Source organism: Rattus norvegicus, chromosome 8 (genome assembly GCF_036323735.1).
Source record: "Rattus norvegicus strain BN/NHsdMcwi chromosome 8, GRCr8, whole genome shotgun sequence".
NCBI lineage: Eukaryota > Metazoa > Chordata > Mammalia > Rodentia > Muridae > Rattus > Rattus norvegicus.
This window is the reverse complement of record NC_086026.1, coordinates 59428208-59450052: the sequence shown is the minus strand read 5'-3', so window position 1 is coordinate 59450052 and position 21845 is coordinate 59428208. Positions and strand designations below refer to the sequence as shown.

Genomic DNA, 21845 nt, shown 5'->3' with positions numbered 1-21845 from the left:
ACCTCCTTTCACATCTCATTCATCAAAGAGCACGCAGCAGACGCACATGAGAGAAGTTAATCCCCCTCAAGGGAAATGGATTTAATTATAGAGCAATCTTGCCCTAAATATGAAAAATAATCCGTGTGTGGAGCTTCACACACACACACAAAACAAGAGCTTGTTGGAGACAGTTGACCTTTCAGTCAAAGAGCCCTAAATATTTATTATCAAAGGCTCAGAAGCATGCTTGTGTGTGTGTTCCTCCCCTCCACTTCTAAAATTCTACATGGGCTAATTCTGAACTGTGCACATTTTACTGTTTCAATTAGCAAAGATTATTATTTGTTTTTCTTTCTTTTTAAGTGCTTTAGCAATCATTATGCCCATGATGACCGAGTTTTGTGGGCCACTTTCTCATTTGTAGGCGCTCCCTGAACGAAATACAATAATAAGCCATAATAAAATAAAGTTGGTTCATTGGAGAAGTCTGGCCTACCCTAACAGACAGGCCATTAAAGGTGGGTTGTAGAAGGGAATCAGTGAGCAGCCATCATAAATGGATCATCAGGCAAATTAGCAAAGCATTTACTACTCAATGGTGGGAGAATGTCCTTTCCAATAACTTCCCTAATGCTACTGTAATTGGGGAAAGATCTACCATGGCGCAGCTGTGCAGGCCATTATCTGAACAGCCACTCAGCTCCACTAGCTGGGACAGGACCTTCTACTGAGAGCCTTCTCTGCAAGTGAGAGGCCCTGATTAAGTAGGTGTGAGCATCCCAGACAGCTGTGAACTCCCTACACTGTGGATGCCTATAGAACTGCTAGAATTTGAAGTGCGCAGTGGGAAAGCATGTGACTAAGAGTCCTACCCCCACCCCATCCCCGCTCAGGAAGGACCGCTTCTTTAGAGCCTTCAGAAACCAACCCGTTTGGTTCTTGGTATCTTGATAAAGGAGTCATTTCTACTCCAACAACCAAGCCTTTAGGAGCACATTAAAAAAAAAAAAAACCTTGTAGATAGTTAGAAAATTATTACTATCTGTAGATAATTGTCCCTCTTTATATTTTACAAAACAATTCCACAGATATCCATATTATCTTCATATCAACCTTGTGGGCAGATTATTATTATTCTCATTTTTACTGCGGAGGAACATTCCAAAGGAAGAAGAAATCATACCCAAAAGCTTTAAAATTTTTTTATCACCATTACCACCACCACCATAATCACCACCACCACCACCACCACCACCACCACCACCACCACCACCACCACCATCATCATCATCATCATCATCATCATCATCATCATCAAGTTCTCAGTATATGGCCCTGGCTGGCCTAGGCCTTGATATGTGTACTAGTCTGGCCTGGAACTCACAGAAGTCTGCCTGCTTTTGCCTCAAAAGTGCTGAGGCATGTACCACCATTTCTGGCCTAATACCTGGAATTTGAACCCCACTCTTCTCACCCTATGCCCAACATTTTTGCAGAACAAAGAGCTTTGTAAGTCATGTCCTTCTCCATAGCTCATGAACTCTTCCCACTCCAGGGTTTCTCCTCTTCTGTACCCACACCCATCACCCTTGTCCTGTTCAAACTGCTGGAATGTTTTGTGAATTTAGGTTAACTGAAGATGAGAATATGGGATAGAAATCAGGGACTGTACAAATTAAGCGTAGTGCTTGATATGAGAAAAATGTTCCATTGTCAACAAAGGAGTGAAGTATGCATTAAAAAAGCAGCCCTATTGTGTAAGCATGAAGTTAGAACTATGGGAGTAGATAGGAAAGGCAGCTAACAGTCAGTCAGCATCAGCAAGGGGATTGTATTAGTTTCTTCACTTGTTCTGACCAAGTATCTGACAAGAAGAACCTAAGGGTAGAAGGCCATTTTAGCTCAATGTTTGAAAGAAAACTGCCTATTATTGTGGGAAAGACCTGGCAACAAGAGTGTGGGGTGGTTGGTCACATTGTATCCACAGTCAGGAAGCAGGAAGAAGTGAACGTTGCTACACACTTCTTTTTAATGTGTCCAAGACTCTAGCCCAAGGGATGATACCACCCATATTCAGGGTGGGACTTCCATCCTCAGTTCAACCTCTCTGAAAACACACTCACAGACGCAGAGGTACATCGTCGAGATTACCCTAAAAACAATCAAGTTGACAGTGGAGATTCACCATACGTGAGTGACCCGACAGAAACAGAAAACCTTCAGGAGGAAGGTTCTGAGTGTGAGAGGAGTCCAAGCTTTCTAAAGGCAGGACTGAGAAGGTTGAACAATGAGTTTTCCAGTTAGAAGGAATATGCTCTGGCCAGCCCTTCCAGTCCTTAGTGTGGACTCCCAGGGTTTGGAATCTAGATATCTCAGAAGTGATCTCTGTCAACTTCCTCTGATAACCATGTGTCATCAGTCTCCTATGTCTTGAAGTCCTGAGTACTCACTTTTTTTCTGTTGGTGCAGTGACAAATTTAAAGTCAGGGGCATAGAAGTACATGGGTCACAAGGACACTACTGGGATTCCCCCAAAATTTAGCTTGTCCCTTTTCTGTTTACATAGAGAAACATCAAGGGCGGTTTCTTTAAATAGCCCTGGGTTCTCTATTTATACAGGTAAGCCTTAAATCCCGGAAGGCTCCCCAAGCTTTAGTAATTCTACGGGGAGTAAGTCATTCAGAGGTCGACTCATCCTTTCCATTGTTGTCTGGGCAGAAGTCCTGTTGCAAAGTACAAGAACTTCATGCCAATATAGCACCAAGTCAGAAACATTGACCACTCATACTAGCTTAGTCAGACTTCCTGATATAATGAGTTTGCATCCCAGCGCACTCTATCCAGCATGGCTCCTGTCGGTTTCCTTTGTCCCTGGCAGCCTCTCTCCCTTCTCACCAACCTCTGTGAGAGGTTTCCTACTCCAAAGCCATCAATCAACCAACCCCACTTTTCCTCTTTTCTTGACCCCTCTCTAAGGCCTCTACCCTCTGGCCCAGCATGGTTCTTCCCCCAGTAAATGTTTCTTTCTTGTTTCTTGGACTCCAGGGAGGCATTGGGTTTCTCTAAGTTTTTGTGTCTTATCCTGGACAGACAGACGCCTCTGTCCCTCATGGCTTGTATATAAAGATGAAATTGTTTTGCTCCCTTGTTTTCATCCACAGATGTCACCATCACAGTCTGTATCTTTCTTTCTCTTTCTGTGTTACTGATCTGGCAATTGGAGGCTTGATCCTGGGGCTACTGTCCCTTGAGAGCTAGCTGATTCACAGAGGCAGCAAATGGTTTCCCTGAAAGCATACCTAGCTTTGAAATACAGACCAGTTAATCACCGCTAACTACCTCCTTTGTCAAACCCCCATTCATGCTTAGGCTAATCTCAAATGCTGGTAGTCACGGTGATCAGAGAAAAAGATCTCTAGAAGATCTTCCACTCTCAGGGATTGGGTCATACCTAGAAGCAATGGTCACTGGGCAATCATCACCTCCACACACTTCTGAATGGGACTAGTCATACCTACTTGTGTGTGTAAAATACCAGGAGAGGAGAGGCTATTGTGGCATAGATTGCGTGTTATAAAGCTGCCTTAGGGGCAGGCAACATGTATGATAGAGAAGCCTGGGTAGCTAATCCCTAGCCTTGAAGGCTCCCTACGTAATACAGTCTCAGTACTGATGGTGAGAGAGGAGAGGGAAGCTTCCTTCCATCAGAGCCAGCTTAGGATTTGATGATGCTAGGTTCAGGAAGCAGGGGAACTGATCTTGACTTCTAGGTGGATGACCAAGTGTGACACAATAAAAAGGAGTCTGGTTAGGGGGCCTGATTCACTGTCTCCTTCCTGTTCCCAACTCTCTTGCTTCAGGCCTTCCTCTCTGAATGTTTTCATCTCAAACACTGTTCTAGACAGTATCTATGCTTTACACTATAATGGCAGAGTCTCCCAGTCTTAAAGTTTATTAGCGAAGAATTATTATTAAGGCTTAAAGTGCTATTCTAGGAATGTCTGCATTTTAATAACTTTGAAGTCTTTGAAAACTCAGTTAATAAATCTCCAGTAAGAGGACTTTAGGCACAAGTGAGGATACAGTTGTTTAATGAGAACTCACTCTGCATATCCAGTTTTGTAGACTGGGGCTATAGCAATAAAGAACAAAGCCTCCCAGAGTGGCCTGATTGTCTGGGGGGGGGTCAGGGAGAGACAGGTGATATGTGAACGAATGATCCCCAAAAGATTTGTATATATTTTTATTTGTTTTTTGAAAATTTCATAGACATATACGATATAATTTGACTATACTCACCCTCTACCTGCTCTTTCTCCTTGGCTCCCCTAACACACTTTCCTCCCAACTTTACATCCTGCTTTATAATTCTGCTTAGTTAAATCAGCATTGTCTGTATGGGCACTGGTACGTGTCCATTCACAGGGGCAGAAGCAACCTGCCAGGAGCCACACCTCTGAAGAGAAATGATTCCTCTTCCCCCAGTAGCCATTGACTACTAATAACTCTTCAGCTAAAAGTGAGGCCTTGTGTGCCCCTCCCCCCCAGGAATGTCTACTGGCTTTATTCTGTGCAGGTCTTATGTAACCAGACAAAGCTTATTATTAAGTGCCATGGAGAAAAATAAAACAAGACAAAGGGATTTGGTGGTGCTAGTGCGTGTGTGTTTTGTGGGGGTGTCATGTGTGTATGTGTGTGTGTGTGTGTGTGTGTGTTTGTGTCTGTGTGTGTGTGTGAGAGAGAGAGAGACAGAGAGAGAGAGACAGACAGACAGACAGACAGATGGATAGACAGACAGAGCGAGAGGGAGGTATAGGCCATCTAGTAACACTGCCTTGGCTCAAATACAAAGTCTCTTTTGAGGACTTCCATTTCAGCTTGGTATTTCATGGATGAAAGCCTATAGATCAGCATGTGTTTTCTCTCAGGTGTTCCTGGAAGCAATCTGCACCAATCACCTGGGGTACAGGGCTGGGACTTCTAAATCAGCCTGGGAACAGCTATGGATACCTCAGGAAGGTCTTGGACCTTGGGTGTGGCTTTGTGCTACTTTTTTTTCCCTTCAGCCTACATCTTGCTCCTGAAGAGACAGCAGGCTAGACTGAGGGGGTGAGGTGGAAGCAGATGCCCCATGCAGTCTCTCAGCAGCCTGGTCAGGAAGTCAGCTTCATTCACTCAGGGGGTGAAAAACAACATCTGAGTTTCTGGCATCACACACAGCTCAGCATCTGCAAAAGTCCAGGTCTCAGGATGTGTTCCCTGGTTGCCACGTCAACTTCAAATGAAAGCCAAACAAACAAGGCAGAGCCTGCATACACTGTTCTTCAGAGCAGTCCCTTCCTTGTAGGCACAGACCCCTAGCGCTCTCTCCCCCCCCCCCCCCCCCCTCTCTCTCTCTCTCTCTCTCTCTCTTCAAAGTCATTCATGAATCTTTACTTAGAGCTGAGCAGACAAGGAACGTCCTTTCTTTGCTGTCTGTACGTATCATTCTCTTGGACTGGTGGCAAGGTCCGCTGCTCAAACAGTTAACTTTTTTCTGACAAAGCAGTGACTGTGTTTGGAATTCCAAATATAAAGGATACTCACTTTCTCCATTTCTGAGGGAAACTTGGGCTCTCAGCCAGGTCAGTCGTCTGCCAGATACTGAGCTTGCAATAGTACATTTGGGGCTGGATAGAAGACATAGGGAGGGAAGAGAAGAGATGGGAGGAACACAAGGGAAATAGGAGAGAGGTGTGGTAGGGTGACTTTGCAGGACAAAATCCACCAATGAAGAATGAGGCCTAATCTGCTGACGAGAGCAGCAAATGAGACAGGAGACTAGCTCTACCCATCTCTGCTGCCAATGGCTGAATGACTTAGGTGAGTCCTATCTGCCATTTTTCTTCTTCATGAATTTCTCTACCAAAATATAGTCGTGTGTATGGGTTAAATGTCAATCTAAATGAGAATGTTCTCCATCAGATTGGGGACAATGTATTTTATGTCTATAAGATGTTTTTATAATTGCTTTGAAGAGTTTTATCATTCAAGTGTTAAGGGCCCAGATCTACTAAGTGTTAATTTCAGGGAAAATGATTTCTTATATGGAGTCATAAAAAAACAGAAGTGAGAAATCTTAGGGGTCTACCTACTACCCAGACCAACAGACCCTTACAAGTTCCCTCAAATTCCCACAGCACTTGGCAGCATGACTCTCAGAATGATTTGCTTTTGTAAGTGTTTTAGACCCACAGGCTGTGTCGTTCCGTCATTTTAATCCAATGGTCCCTGGGACAAAATGAGAGCATTGAGTAGGCACACAATAAACATTCTTGACAGTGAACGTGGCTGCGCACACACCCTGTAGCCATCCCGTCACATGGGTTGAGAAGTTCCAGTGGCAAAGATCAATAATGCAGTTGTTTCATTCTTGGCTGCTCAATGGTCAGAATGCTTTCCATACTAGAGCTAGAGAGGAGCTTCCATATGCCTGGGGGTCGTCTGTGGAGTCGAAGACCAAGGACAACTCATTGTTTCTATCCTTTTTGATCCTCAATGATTTCTGCTTCCTAAATCTCTCTTCATGTTGCTCTTTCTTTGAAAAGACATGTGAATATTATTCTTAAACTGTGATACCTAGAATTATCCAAATATGATTTTGCTGGCACATGATTCAGAAGAAAATGGATATCAAATGTCATACTTACTGGGTTCCGGTACCTTAATGGATCACCATGTTCGTTAGTGCATGTCTATCTCAGTTTGGAATTTATTGCTGTGAAGAGACACCATGACCAAGGCAGCTCTTGTAAAAGAAAATGCTTGAATTACCCTAGATGCACAGAACACATGAAACGCAAGACGGATGACCAAAATGCGAATGCTTCACTCCTTCTTTAAAAGGGGGACAAGAATACTCTTGGGAGGGAATAGAAAGCCAAAGTTTAGAACAGAGGCAGAAGGAACACCCATTCAGAGCCTGCCCCACATGTGGCCCATACATATACAGCTACCCAATTAGATAAGATGGATGAAGCAAAGAAGTGCAGGCCGACAGGAGCCGGATGTAGATCGCTCCTGAGAGACACAGCCAGAATACAGCAAATACATAGGTGAATGCCAGCAGCAAACCACTGAACTGAGAACAGGACCCCCATTGAAGGAATCAGAGAAAGAACTGAAAGAACTTGAAGGGGCTCGAGACCCCAAAAGTACAACAATGCCAAGCAACCAGAGCTTCCAGGGACTAAGCCACTACCTAAAGACTATACATGGACTGACCCTGGACTCTGACCCCATAGGTAGCAATGAATATCCTAGTAAGAGCACCAGTGGAAGGGGAAGCCCTGGGTCCTGCTAAGACTGAACCCCCAGTGAACTAGACTGTTGGGGGGAGGGCGGCAATCGGGGGAGGATGGGGAGGGGAACACCATAGAGAAGGGGAGGGGGAGGGGTTAGGGGGATGTTGGCCTGGAAACTAGGAAGGGGAATAACAATCGAAATGTAAATAAGAAATATTGAAGTTAATAAAGATGGAAAAAAAGAAAACATTTAATTGGGGCTGACTTATAGTTTCAGATGCATATTATCATCACACCAGAAAGCATGGCAGCATCCAGGAAGACATGGGGCTGAAGGAGCTGAGATTTCTACATCTTGATCCAAAGACAGTCAGGAGACTTGTCTTCTGCAGGCAGCCAGGAGGAGGGTCTAGATTATACTGGCCAGACTAGAGCATATATATGAGACTCAAAACTCTACCTCCACAGTAATATACTTCTTTTAATAAGGCCATACCTCCTCCAATAAGGCCACATCCTCTAATAGTGCCACTTCCTATGGGCCAAGCATATTCAAATCACCACATTTCCTTTCACTAAAACTGGAATCCACTATGTGAAAGGAAGATAAGCATCTCTGCTTTACCAGACACTGAAGTGCCACAAGTTCATTCACTGTGGCTGAGGTCTCTGCTGGGATGGCAGAGCTGGGACTTCATCTCGGATTTGTCAGGCAGCCTCTCCTCCATCCAGCAACATGCGTTTTATAACTACTGTGTGCCATGCTTTTGGCTGTCCCTGTGATGAGGTGACCTCAGGCGTGAGTTCTTCTAATGCACGCAAGCCTCCATTTGTGATGCATGGACTGTACAACCTGCCTGTGGTAAGCTGGGTTAGCACAAGCCCACCATTGTAGCAACATCATGTTGCTGTATGTGCTGTGTGCACTCTCCTATTACTGCTGTTTCTGGGGGTCTACCATAGGCCTCCATCATGAGATGAGGTAGTCCCTAAGGTGTCTGGCCTGGGATAACCACTAAAACTAGGGTGTGTGCAATGCATGAAGTTCTTATTTGTTATATCCCAAGTTATATCTTTTCAGGACTAGAGGTAGAAATGCAGGAAAGAGGATGGAGCAACATCAGAAGAGGAGGATGGCTTTCTATCCAAGCGAAATCGAGTCATTCCTGGTCATTGCTGGGATGACATATTAGTTGACCGAAACAGCTTTGTGTCCAGTGGGATACTCACTTTTCTCACCTGGAAACCAACCATTGCTCGTGGACATGTATCTGATGGTTTATCATTAACTTGGGCAGATGCTGTAATCCTGATTTTTCTGCCCCTCTGAAATACACGGTAGTTTCCAGGACCTGAATTTGGGGCTCTGTGACTGTGTAAAATCTCACTCATTACTTAAAACTGAGGATGGGTTCTGTGCTTGTTTTTGCTGACCCATCACAAATTATGTCAAGTACAAGCTGACTGCCCTGCTTTCTGAGGGCTTTTAAATAATTGGTAAAACTGATAGACATGACAGTCTTAGTCAGGTTTTGTATTCCTGCACAAAACATCATGACCAAGAAGCAAGTTGGGGAGGAAAGGGTTTATTCAGCGTACACTTCCACATTGCTGTTCATCACCAAAGGAAGTCTGGACTGAAAATCAAACACGTCAGGAAACAGGAGCTAATGCAGAGGCCATGAAGGGATGTTACTTACTGGCTTTCTTCCTCTGGCCTGTTCAGCTTGCTTTCTTATAGAACTCAAGACTACCAGCCGAGGGATGGCACCATCCACAATGGACCCTCCCACCCCACTCTTGATCACTAATTGAGAAAATGCCTTACAGCTGGATCTCATGGAGGCATTTCCTCAAGGGAGGGTCCTTTCTCTGTGTTAATTCCAGCTTGTATAAATTTGACACAAAAAACCAGCCAGTACAATGGCGAATGACAGAGTCCTAGAACACATAACAACACTCAAAATTACTATGATTTGATTTGGCTGTATTATTATATTGCCTATATTTTTAATGTGATGACAAAGATATTGTAGGAGTCGTTGTCAATTTCTTACTATCATCCATAGACTTTTCAGGAGAAAAATAGAACAATGTTGCTTAGACACTTTAAAGAGAAGGTGGCTATTGACAATGGAACCACCTCTTTGTTAGGATCCAGAACCTGTCTTCAGTGATCTACTCTAGACATCTATTGAGATTTGAGGTAGGGCTTTTTATTTCTAAAAGTCTTTTGCTTTTTTGGTAGAAGGGCAGGATAACATTCCTTTGTTTCTATTACTTTTTTCTTATAATTTAATAAACTAACATTTTTCTTGTACTCCCAGGAACCCCAGGCCCCAAAATTCTTGATTAAAAACAGCAAATAGAGAGATGGATATATCCAGGAGTTGAGAATGTTTACCACTCTTGCAGAGAACCCTGGTTCACTTCTGTTTCTAGAACCCACATCAGGCAGCATGCAGCAGCCTGTAACAACAGTTCTAGGGAATCCAATCCTGCCTTCTGGTCTCCTCGAGCATATGCACACACACACACACACAGTGCACATAAACTCTGGAGGCACCCACACACATCCACATAAATAAAAAAATAAAATCTTAAAAACAAAGAACATCTAAGATAATTAAATATGGAAAGGATAAGTGATTGTAGTAAAGGAAGCACTTTGTTGAGGACCTGAAGGTATGCCCTAAATATTATTATTAATACACAGATGGAAATCCCACGAGTGGATCAGAACAATGTCTCCAAGTTCTTGTTTGGCTTCTTTGCCAGGCTTGCTCCACAGAAAGTACAAGCAACAATAGCCACCCTCACACTGATAAGACGACTGTGGTTGACTGTTGGGCTCAAAGTGGCTCTATTTGGCCTTGAATTGAAATTTCGAGCATGCTTCATCATTTCATTGGTGATGCTACAGTCCTCTGCTCCCCAGAGCTCCATTATTTTGTTTTGCAGCAGATGGGATGTACCTTTTTGCCCTAATGGGCAAACTTGAGATTAGCCTATCTTCCTGTTTGAGGCAATGGGATATTATTGATTATGATAAAGCAGAGAGTGGCAAGAGTAGGCTCAGGCTTTCTCCTCTGCTGTGACCATGAGGGAGACATTCCTAAAGCAGTCTGTGGTTTCACTGATATAGAAGACATGTAGAATATGATGGCCAGTTGATTCCAAAACCACCTGACCACAGCTGATGCCAGAGGGATGAGAAAGAAATCTCAGGGGCTATGGGTGTGTGTGTGTGTGTGTGTGTGTGTGTGTGTGTGAGAGAGAGAGAGAGAGAGAGAGAGAGAGAGAGAGAGAGGTGGGGAGGGTTAATTTTGCTTGTAAACCTGCTGATTGGAGTAAGGAACACTTCTGGCTGTGTCTCTGCTGGCATTTTCAAAAAGGATTAGTTCCCGAGGGTTCCAAACTAATGAATGGATCAAGTCCTTGATGGATTCATACTATGGTGACATTATCCAAAGATGATAAAAGGCAGGAAGTGAGGTGGAGGTGGAGATGGATGTGGAGGAAGCAGATTATTGTAGGGTAGGGCCTTGAGGGCTCTATCTTCCTAGGCTACTTCCTGTATTACACATTTTCTCTGTTTCCGGTTAATGAATTGCCTTCCCTTCATCATGTGCTATGCTCATTAAAATGTCTTTCCCAAGAGACCATGGACTAAACTCTTAGAAACCACAAGTCAAAATAAAACTTCCTCCCCTTTGAATTGTCTCCATCATGTACTTGGTCACAGCAAAAGTGATCTATTGTTACATGGTTCTGCCACAGCAGGACAGAACATAGTTTTTGATAGCCACCAGCCAGTTGCTGAACAAAATCTGTTGACTTGAATATGTGCTCGCAATCTCTGTGGCAGCCTCAGAGCTAGGTTCTTGCTGATGGCCCCACTTGTAACAATCTTCCACAGCTCTGAGCTTCAGTTCTTCTGAGGCAGTTAAATATTTACATATACCCCATGCCCACACACATCTCTTTTCTGTCCATCAGGACCTGGCCTGCAGCTTCTTCTGCCTGGAAAGACTGAGCTATTTTGGAACTGAACCAATTACCAATTAAGAGCAGCAAGACCCTTAGGCTGATCCTTACAATGTACAATGCTGGAGTTAAACTGACACGTGTGAGAAAGGTGTGAGCTCTTGACTGGGACAAAGCAGTTTCCACGTCTCACATGTAAGTACCCATATGGTATGCTTACCCACCAGAAGGCATTTGAATACTGTTATTAGTTATTGTAGTTGAAAGGTGAGGTGAGCCCAATGCTACTTCATACATGATGGCAACTGCTTACTCTGCTGGAGAGTACAGTCCTGTTTAGTATTAGAATAACAACAACAACGACAACAATAACAACAGCTATATATATATATATAGAGAGAGAGAGAGAGCAGTACTCCATCCATAAAACCTCACATCTCTATCAAACACATAGGTCATCTTGTTCAATCTAAACACTAACTCCATGTGATTGGGATAGCTCTTGGCTATATTTTGTGGATGATAAATTGAGGCTCAGAAAAGACATATGATTTGCCTAAGGTTCTGTGACCAGTAAATGAAAGGAGCCTCAGATTAAGTCTCAGGCAGTCAGGGGAAGCAAGCATGAAACCCACATCTTAATTAGTAGCTCAATTTACACAGTTTAACATAAGGTTTTTTGTAAAGTCACAATTGCTGGTCTAGAGGCTTTTCATGGCAGACGGCAGTAAAGTAGAGAAACAGGGAATTCTGGTATCGAAATTTGTTTGTGGAGCTTTACTGATAGTCTGTGGATGATCAGTTGTGAGAAGGGAGAAGGTGGTCCAGGAGAACAAAGGTGTGGGTCAGGATTCAGAAAGTATTGCTTAAAGGGTAGGGCTAGCAGGAGAGGACCTTGTACTAGACGGTTTTGTGTCAACTTGACACAAGCTAGAGTTGTCAGAGAGGAAGGAGCCTAAGTTGAGGAAATGCCTCTGTAAAATCCAGCTGTAAGGCACTTTATCAATTAGTGATCAATGGGGGGAGGGTGAGGCCCACTGTGGGTGGTTCCATCCATAGGCTGGTGATCCTGGGTTTTTGAAAAAGCAGGCTTAGCAAGATATGGGGAGCAAGCCAGTAAGCAGCACCCCTCCATGGCCTGGAGCTCCTGCCTCCAGGTTCCTGCCCTGCTTGAATTTTTGTCCTGACTTCCTTTGATGATAAACAGTGACATGGGTGTGTAAGCCAAATCAACCCTTTCCTCTCCAACTTGCTTTTTGGTCACACAGAGTTTTATCATAGCAATAGAAACCCTAATTAAGACAGACTTGTTTGTGGTCCTCAAGGGAGGTCTACAGCTGAAGCATCTGCATTGCATTGATGAGTCTGTGTTCTACCATGTGTGAAATGCCAAACTCTCTTTCTCTCCAGTAAAATCTACAAAACAACAAAAATGCATATGCTACTGGGGGTAGTGAAGGACTTATGAAAAATCAAAGAAGCCGAGGTCGTGGCCAGTGATTGCACAACTAGACTCGTGTTCCCAGTACGAGAGCAGACTACGCTGAGTAGCTCTGTATGTCTCTGTAGGAAGCAATGTGTTTGGGCCTGACTCAGCCAGAGGATGGCTGGCCTTTCTGACAGAGCCTTCTTTGAATGCGAAAGGATTCCTTCTTGGAGATAGAGTTAGCTCTGGTCCAGGGATGAGGGCCAGTACGTGGACTTGGGGCTGGACCATTGTTGCTGGTTATAATTGGGCAGGTACAGACTTCATTAAATACTATAGGGTCCCAGTAATTTCTTTCCTAACCTATGGTAGAAAAGCTCATTCTGTCTGAACAGATTGGAAAGCTCTTACATTTAAGCAAAGTCCTAGAAGATGAGAAGATTGTTTTTATCAGATACAAGCAGAGATAAGTTATTGCTACCCTTAGAAAACATAGGTATGAAACTTGGGATGCCCCAATGGCTGACAGTAGGATGGGCTGCAAACATGAACTTCCCATGGACATTCTCATAGGAGCCCTTCAGTCACTCCAAATAAATACAGAAACATGGCAGCTTCCATATGCCAGACAGCACAATTTCAAGATGAATCTTCTCATTCCTTTCCAGCCACTTTGGAGCTTCTCTTGTGCAGACAAGGCCATGGGACTCCCAGGTGAATAGCTGATAGCACATTTCTGATTGGTGTATAAAGAGGGAGTGGGTGGAGCTTGGGGATGCTTATGGAAGAATAGGAGAAAGGATTTCAGGTTCAAAGGGGGATAGGAACTCCACAGGAAGACCAACAGAGTCAATAAACTTGGACCCTTGGGGCTCTCAGAGGCTGAACCACCAACCAAAGAACATGTATGGACTGGACCTAGTGGACTGGACGTAGGCCTCCCTGCTCATATGTAGCAGATATGCAGCTTGACATTCATGTGGGTCCTGAACAACTGGAGCAGGGACTGTCCCAAAACCTGTTGCCTGCCATATTACCCAAATATGATCTTAGAGAGTGCTGTGAAAGATGGACGGCCCTTTAGCATTGTAAAGACTCATCTTCTTCAGCCAGAGAGCAGAAACTGCTGGAAATCAAGATAAATTTCACCATGAGGATGGCAGAAGATAGGAGCTTGGCAGGGCTGTTCTCTGAGAGGCTGTACCAGCAGCTGACTGAGACAGATGCAGGTACTTACAGCCAACCACTGGACTAAGGTTGGGGACCTCAATGGGAGAGTTAGAGGAAGGATTGAAGGAGCTGAAGGGGACAGCAACCCCATAGGAAGAACAGTAATATGAATTTACCAGAACCCCTGGGAGCTCCCAGAGACTAAGCTACCAACCAAAGAGCATACATGGCCCCTTGTCTGGGGACAAGTGGGAGAGGATGTGCTTAATCCTCTAGAGACTTGAAACCCCCAGGGAAAGAATGTGTGTGTGTGTGTGTGTGTGTGTGTGTATGTGTGTGTGTGAGAGAGAGAGAGAGAGAGAGAGAGAGAGAGAGAGAGAGAGAGAGAGATGTGGGTGTGTGTGGGTAATAGGGGTGGGTGGGTGGAAGAACACCTTCTCAGAGGCAAAGGGGAGGAGGAACAGGATGAGGAACTCTAGGAGGGGGGACCAAGAAGGATAGCAACATTTGGAATGTAAATAAATAGAACAATTAAAAATAAGAGGGATGGGGGTGTCTTCTTGGAGAGGATTCTTGGAGAGGATTTCACTGAAGTGAAAGGAGTCATGAAGAGGAGAAGGCAAGGCTTTATAGTAAAGTCCTTGTCAGTCTATTCCTCAGCGCCTAGTCTTACAGCAGTTGGTGTCTTTATTGGATGACCCATCTCCCAGATAGACACTCACAGAGCAGGACACAGGACAAGTGAACTCAGGCGAAATGATGGGCCTAGCAAGGAGGACCTTCAAGGTAAAGCTAGGCAGAGGTAATAGAGTCCAGAAACAGTGAGACAACAGATCCCTCATTATCTGGATCGGTAAAGGCCCACAACAGGAGGCCATAAATGTCCATTCCTGTTTCAAACACTGTGTATTACTTATGATGTTCTTAAGCATCTGGGTACACAAATGTGCACTCTGTTCCCTCTGCCTCTAATGTCTTTCCCGAGTCTGGCCCGAAACACGTGGTGTAGCCATCATCTCCTTGCCCATCTTAGCTATGTCATGACTCGGGCTTCAGAATCCATACCTGTGGGCAGCAGGCTAACAACTCTGTTTACTTTTCTGGGACTCTACATGTCTGGAACAGGAAGAGTTCCCTGTGTGAGCCTGTAGGTCAGTGGGTAGGGAGAATCAGGCCAGACCAGGTAGGATTTACTCCAGCCAACTGAGCAGAAGCAACAGTGAGTGTCGGGGATTGACAGCTGTGCATCTGCTCTAGACTCCTGGGGAAATGCAGTCTACCATGGAGCTGTAACATACATCATCTCTTCCCGAGTAAGAAGAGGCAGTTGGACCTCCTATCTATTAATCACATCTGCCATTAATCAGGGTAACTCACCATAATTGTGATTACAGTTGGGAATCAATTAATGCTCACCTTAAAATAACGTGTAGAGAGGAAAGCAATTAATGTAATAGAGCTAGAGCATCAGAACGACGCAAATGTTATTGACAATTATGAACCACGGCTTGCAGGGCGATGTCCACGGCTTTCACAGAGAGGTTGACAGTGAAAGGGAAGGCAGGATCAGGAACCAAGGACTGCTCCTCTCATCATCATCCATGGAAAAGCATCATTCCAGGGGCTTCCCAGCTACTTCCTCTCACCTCATGGTTCATCTGTAATCACTCAGCCTCCAAGGTTGGAAAGACACAGGCTGAAGAAGTACCATGATTTCCTGTTCCTTACCACCAAAGACCTATTTATTATTATTTTCCTCAGACTTGGATCTGTCTGGCTGTTTGTTTGATGGGTGTCATTTGGAAGAGAATTCTGATATTAAATAGGTTTGACCTAAAAGTAGATTTTTAAACTCATTCTGGATCGTGTATGTGTGCACATGCACACAGGCAATGTGTGTGATTGTATGTGCATGTGTTATATATGATTATATGTGTCTATAGTGTGTGTGAGTTGTATGTATGTGGTGTGTGCACATGAATGAGTATGTGAGTTTCTTCTACAGTTCTTTGTCTCATTCTCTTGAGACAGAATCTCTCAGCCTCTCACTGAACCAGAAGCTTGTCATTTTGATGTGACTGATTGACTAGCAAATTCCTGGATTTGTCTGTTTTTCCTGACCACTCCAATGCTTAGGCTACAGTCACATGTAGCTGCCTGACTTACATGAGTGCTGGGGATTTGAACTCAGATCCTCATGCTTCCCCAACAAACACTGCTGCCCACCGAGATGCCTTCCTAGCCTAGGTTTTTTCTTTTTTAAGGTACTTTCGTGGTGTGTCTCAGAATGGTCTCAAACTCTCATAATCTTGCCTCAGTCTCTTGAGTGCTTGGGTTATAAGTGTGTGCTACCAACATGCCCAAGCATATTGCAGTTTTCAAGGAATCACTTCTACTTGTTTATACATCTCCTATCCTTTAAGAAGAAGATGAGATCAAAGCAATTGTGGACATTTTTTAACTGTGGAAAGCCAGCGATAGCCTGTGAAGGACCTGCTATCGTCACACTGTGACTTAAAGGTGGGAAGAGACTCAATACACTACCTTTCCCCTAGGTCTAGCCATCACAATCATGATGCCACAACTCACCCCATGGTTGTTCAGATTCTCAAGTGAAATAGTCTCACTTTCTGTAGGAAGTGCAACCCCGAGGTGCCCTGAGTGAAAGATTCGGAGTTCAACCCATCAGACCTGGAGCTTTCCCCAAAACTTGAGCAAAATGTTAGTGTGTGTACGCAACTTCATCCAGTACTGATCACCTCTGATTAAATGGAGTGATTAAATGGAGCCTTCATTTTCCAGATGAGAGGCCTGAGTCCTGTAGTATGTGAGTTTCTTCTATAGTTGTTTGTCTCATTCTCTTGAGACAGAATCTTTATATTTAGACATTCTGGACTTGTTTAGTGTGTGTGTGTGTGTGTGTGTGTGCACGTGTTTGCACATGTGAGATCGGCTCCACATCCAGCTTTAAATGGAAACCACACAGTCTGGGCAGGGAGCTGGGGCAAGGCTGTAGTCTGGGAGCAAATGAAACTATGACATCAGAAAAGGAAATCTTTGTAAATCTCATTAGAATGTTTTAAGTAGGTACTGTCTGTGTGGCTGTATATTTAAATGTGAGGGTGTCTTATTCATCTGAATGGCTAACATAGCCACACTTACCCACTCCTAATGTCATTTATTTGGCTTATATCTTAAGCTCTTTCTCTGAATATTTATGTATCCACCCTCAGAACAGCCATTGCAGGTGATCTTGAATGCTGCTACAGCTGAAGTTCTGGGGTTCACCCCCCAGCCACTTTTATCCATCCATAGGAGACTCTTTGTATCTGCCTAGTGCCTGGAGGCTGAAACTTAGGGCTTCTTGGATAGAAAGACACACAGTTCGTTTGAAAAATGGCTACCAGACTCTGGGTTTTTTTCCTTCCCCACTAAGGGCTTCTTCCAGTCACTCTGGTCAGTCTCAGGGTCCTTAATGATCCTGTTTACTAGCCTCAGTGGGAAACTGGAGTTGGTACCCACAGTAAATGATGATTTTTGTTCAGTTGCCAAATAAACTCCCATTGATAACACACTAGTGTTTCATGCGGTTTTTTTTCTTTTAATATAATCGATGCCAAGGCATAGACACTGTGCAGGAGGAATATCCATGAGTGACTGATCCTTAATCCCTACCAGTGGGCCATCTTAACATCTGCGGGCCCAATTAAGTATGGCTTCTCTTTGAAATCGATGCATGCATCTTGCCCGTTAGGAGTTAGGGTGGCAAAGGCCTCCAAATCCACTAGATGGCAGTAGTCGGTTAATCATGTAGGAAGGGGTTGCCTAGAGAAGCAATTCCCAGCAGAGTGGCCACGCTCCAGGATTTATAATCAAGTCCAGAATGTCTAAATATAAAGATACTTTCTCCCTTCCTGCATTCCCCAAAGATTACTTTCACTCTTTCTAATTATTATTTAAAAATAACAGCTACTCTGGGCTAGACTATGCAAGACTATGGCAGAAAAGAAATAGTGGCATCCAAGCCCGAAGCAGTGGTTGGAGAATTCAGGAGTCAGCATAGGTCCAGCACCATTCAGCTTCTGCCTCCTCCTACGAGCAAAAGGGTTTTTTTTTTTTTGTTTTTTTTTTTGTTTTTTTCTGAGCTGAGCCATTTCTAGCCACTGCTCTGCAAGCTTCCAGGCTTTCAAATCAGGGACCTCATCCAGACCATGAACCCCAAACCACAATTTACCACATAACTACGCTGAGCTCTGAACCAAACCCTAATATTAATTTATGGAACCACAAAGCCATTACAAAGTTGCGTTCTATTTTCCTTCTAGAAAGAAAGGGAAGAGGGGTGGGTGAAGAGCAAGGAGGGGTAGGAAAGGAAGTCATACTGAGGAGAGATTTGAACTGAAATCAAATCTATGTATTTCCTAGCTAGCACTGTGGAACAAGGGCTTCAGGAAGTTCTCTTAATCTGACCTGATCCGAATGTATATCTCACAGCCCTGCTGCCCTAGTCACAGTTCTCTGAAACAACCTTGATTTTCCCTGAAGCAGCATTCAACACTTTCCTGGCCTCTAATACTGGAGTCTCGCAGTAGGGTTGTGTGGTGTTGCCCCCAGAATAGCCTTTTGCACAGAGACACCCCAACTCTTTTATGAGCACTCCTTATTAGGCCATTTTCTCGTTGGTCTTTGTCTTTTCTTTAGCAGCCAGAGAGTCTGGTGGTTGGAGCTGAGATTTATGTAGGACACTTGGCTAAAATATAAACAGTGGTTTAGAGAAGGGGAATCTGCTTCCTGTCAGAAGTAAGGGTAGGCTGGGGACCTCCTGGAAAGCTGAATTGGATGCTTATCCACAGAACAACATTACTGGCACTAAGGATTCTGGCCCAGCTAGCGGGCTGGGGCTTGGCTGCAGAACACAGACAAGTTCAGACCATGTCTTAGACCCACCCTTACCTGGGTTAGCAGGGAGGGAACCCAGCACTCCATTCATAATCATCTGTGGCCAACAGTGCTTGGCTTTCTGCAAACCAATCACACTTTTTGGTGTCCACTTCATTTAACCTATTAATTGAATAACCCTCTGAGGGCCTTGAGCAGTGCAACCAGGTTTTATAAGGTTTGGAATTCAGACAACTCTGGGAGAAGAGGGACTATAAGAAAATGAAGTCAAGAGCCCAAGGATAGTATTAGACAACAAAGAAAATATTGATTTAGAATGACACAGAATGAATCACACTCTTACAAAATGGCTCCCCAGCCAGGGAAACTAGATCTCTTTCTTCTGAGTGGAGGGCTAGGGAGGTGTACTCCACTAGCTTCCAGATTAATCGTTCTTCAGAGTGCCCTAGTGACTCTGAAGAGGCTCACATCACTTGTCCAGGGACAGACTAAATATGGGGTCCAACTCAATTGTGAAATCAAAACTTTTCAAAACTTTCAACTCTCCGGGTGGTATATACACTTGCCATCCCAGCACTGATCCAGAGGCTGTGTAGAAGGATTGTGAACCCCAGGCAAGCCTCTGTGTCAACAATCAAGGGCTCTAAACGTTTATCAACTCTTGAGTTGGTGTGCCTTCATTACAGTATAACATCTCCCTCTGTCACCAGGCTACTCTGGGGCTCTAGGGTTACACCTTGAAACAGTGCAGAGTTAGTGTTGGTTTGAGTTAAAACACGAGTCTTCCCCACAGTCCTGAGACCAAGAAGAAGAAAGGTGAAGGTGGAGGGGTTAATTCCTTTGGAAAGAAGCCACCTAATTTATCCCAACTCTCTTTGATAGGATGCAAACTTTGGTCTTGTTTTGGTTTGGTTGGTTTTTTTTGGGGGGGGGAAGGGGTCACTCTCTGGAGCCTTGCCTGGCTTTGAAGCTGAAGCAATTCTAAGTGTTGGGATTACAGGTTTGCAGCACGGGCCCAGCTACAAGCTCCACATTGGCCTGTTGTCCTGGACCCTTGAGGGGTTTGATCTTCAGCAGGAAGATAGCTTCCTGGGGAGAGACTCCATGAGAGGGTGGCAGGTCTTTCTGAGACAGTGGGCTATCTGGGTCAGTTCTGGAGAGATCCCGGGGCCTCTGAATGTTCAAATGTCCATGTTCAGTTCCACATGGAGGTTTACCCCTGGAGGCCTTTCCCCTTTCACCTCTGAGTGCCCTTCCACCGACCCCCAGTACTTTCCCCTCTCTCCTCCCTCCTGCTCCTCTTTGAGCAAGGCGGATTGTTAGTCTTTTGTGTTTCAGAGTGAATTTAAATTGTTTAGTTTCTTCCTGCAGGGTGAGCAGTAATTCCCATTAAAGAAACAAAGCTCTAACCCTCAAAGGAACAGGAAGTTGGGAGCTGATGAGGGAGAGGGCAGGGATGGAGGAGGTACAATTTGGAAATGACAGCACAGAGGCAGCTACTCCAATGTTTTTAGGGGAAGGAAAATAGAAATTTAAAATGAACCATTGCCTGGCGATGGTCATACACCAGGTGCTCGGGCAGATGACTTCAGAAATGCTATTTGTTTATGGGAATTCATCATAATAGATGACGTAGCTAAGGTAAGAGACAGGTAGGTACAGAGAGACACAAATGCAGGGAAAACCATCGTGGGACAACTGCCTAGCTGTAGGTGTAGCTGTGCCTTCTCATGAAAATGTTCTATAGGTTCGCTGAGCATTCAGTATCCGGTCCATTTGTTTTCATAGGAAACCTGATATGCCAAGCTGTGAGGTGACTTCCCTAAAGTCCCTGTCACAGGCAGTGGCAGGTATCTTGTAAGTTCTGTACCAGGGAAGCGACTTCTGGGGTTTTAGAACAGAATGGAGTTCCGTTCACCCTATCTGTTTAAACACACAGCAAGGCCAAGGAGAGAGGGGCCAGTAGGTTAACTCGCTCAGGAAGGGTGCAAACAGGTAGCGGAACCACACTCCTTGAATCCACATTTCCACAAACTCATCATTCATCTATCTCCTTCCTGTCTCCTACATCCTTGCTCTCTGCTGACGTAAGAAGGCCTAAAGCACGGAAGGTCCCCAGGCAAAGCATACAGTTGATCTCTAACAGGAGGTTTGTCATCGATGGAACAAAGTCAGCTATCACCTGACAATTTCCTTTCTTGACATTCAGGGATGTTAGGCCGACTTCCTGTTCAGAGCATGTCGGGCCAAGGTGGGGCTATGTGGATGCTCACAATGGGTAGCTGATTTGGGGGTGAGAAGGGTTCAGCCCAGAGGCGATATGATCATAGTTTGTCTTCTCTACATTTGTTTCACCTCACACTCTACTTGCTCCGTATTTCATTAGCATGCCTTGCAGATGACTGATTTATTATTTATAACTAGCATGCCTTCTGAGGTCTTCCTACAACTCACAAGCCACTTCCTTACCCATTATCTGCGTTTCACACATCTCATCTCTTGCGTTTTGCTCATAAGTGACTTGCTTTCTCTCTTTGCTGCTTTAGTTATCTATCTACTGCTGGGTAGCAAAATGGCTGAAAACTTCAAAGCTTAGAATCACAATTTACCCCCCTCCTCCCATCCCTGCTCCGGGTAATGGGCAAAGAGATACCTTGCTGATGGTGTTGTCTTTCTCTTATATCAGTCAGGGCTAGAGCAGATGGCAGCCCTTTGTTCACCCTAGGATGATGCCTGGCTTGGTAGCCAAAACTGTTTTATGCCTAGGACTCAGAAAGATCAAATCAAATCAGATCAGATCAAGACTAGGCAGTGCAGCACCAGAGGAGGAAGACAGACATTCCGACTGCCATGGTAGCCACAGGCTTGCCCTCCAGTCGGCACAGGCCCATAGACAGCCACTTGCGGCTATGTCCCATTGTGGGGATAAAGGATGTCACCAGGGGCCTGCCAGCCACATGGCCAGCTTAGAGCAGGAGCCACTTCAATGTACAAGTATGTGTTAGATAGATGGAAGAGACACCTGGTACCATGGTGAGGTCCCAGCCCGAACTGCAGCTGAGGGCCAGGTCTGGGTCCATGCCTATGCAATGGCAGGC

The 21845-nt window shown here is 44.6% G+C and overlaps 1 long non-coding RNA gene and 1 other non-coding gene across 2 annotated transcripts; both read left to right on the top strand.

The window, feature by feature from the left end:
- Positions 1-5458: 5458 nt before the first annotated feature.
- Positions 5459-15618, top strand: LOC120094147 (uncharacterized). Its single transcript, XR_005488157.2, has 3 exons — positions 5459-5844; positions 11265-11447; positions 15363-15618. It is a non-coding gene; the product is annotated as an uncharacterized LOC120094147 (long non-coding RNA).
- Positions 15619-21373: 5755 nt separating this feature from the next.
- LOC120094484 (small nucleolar RNA SNORA48) lies at positions 21374-21522 on the top strand. Its single transcript, XR_005488790.1, has one exon. It is a non-coding gene; the product is annotated as a small nucleolar RNA SNORA48 (small nucleolar RNA).
- Positions 21523-21845: the final 323 nt, after the last annotated feature.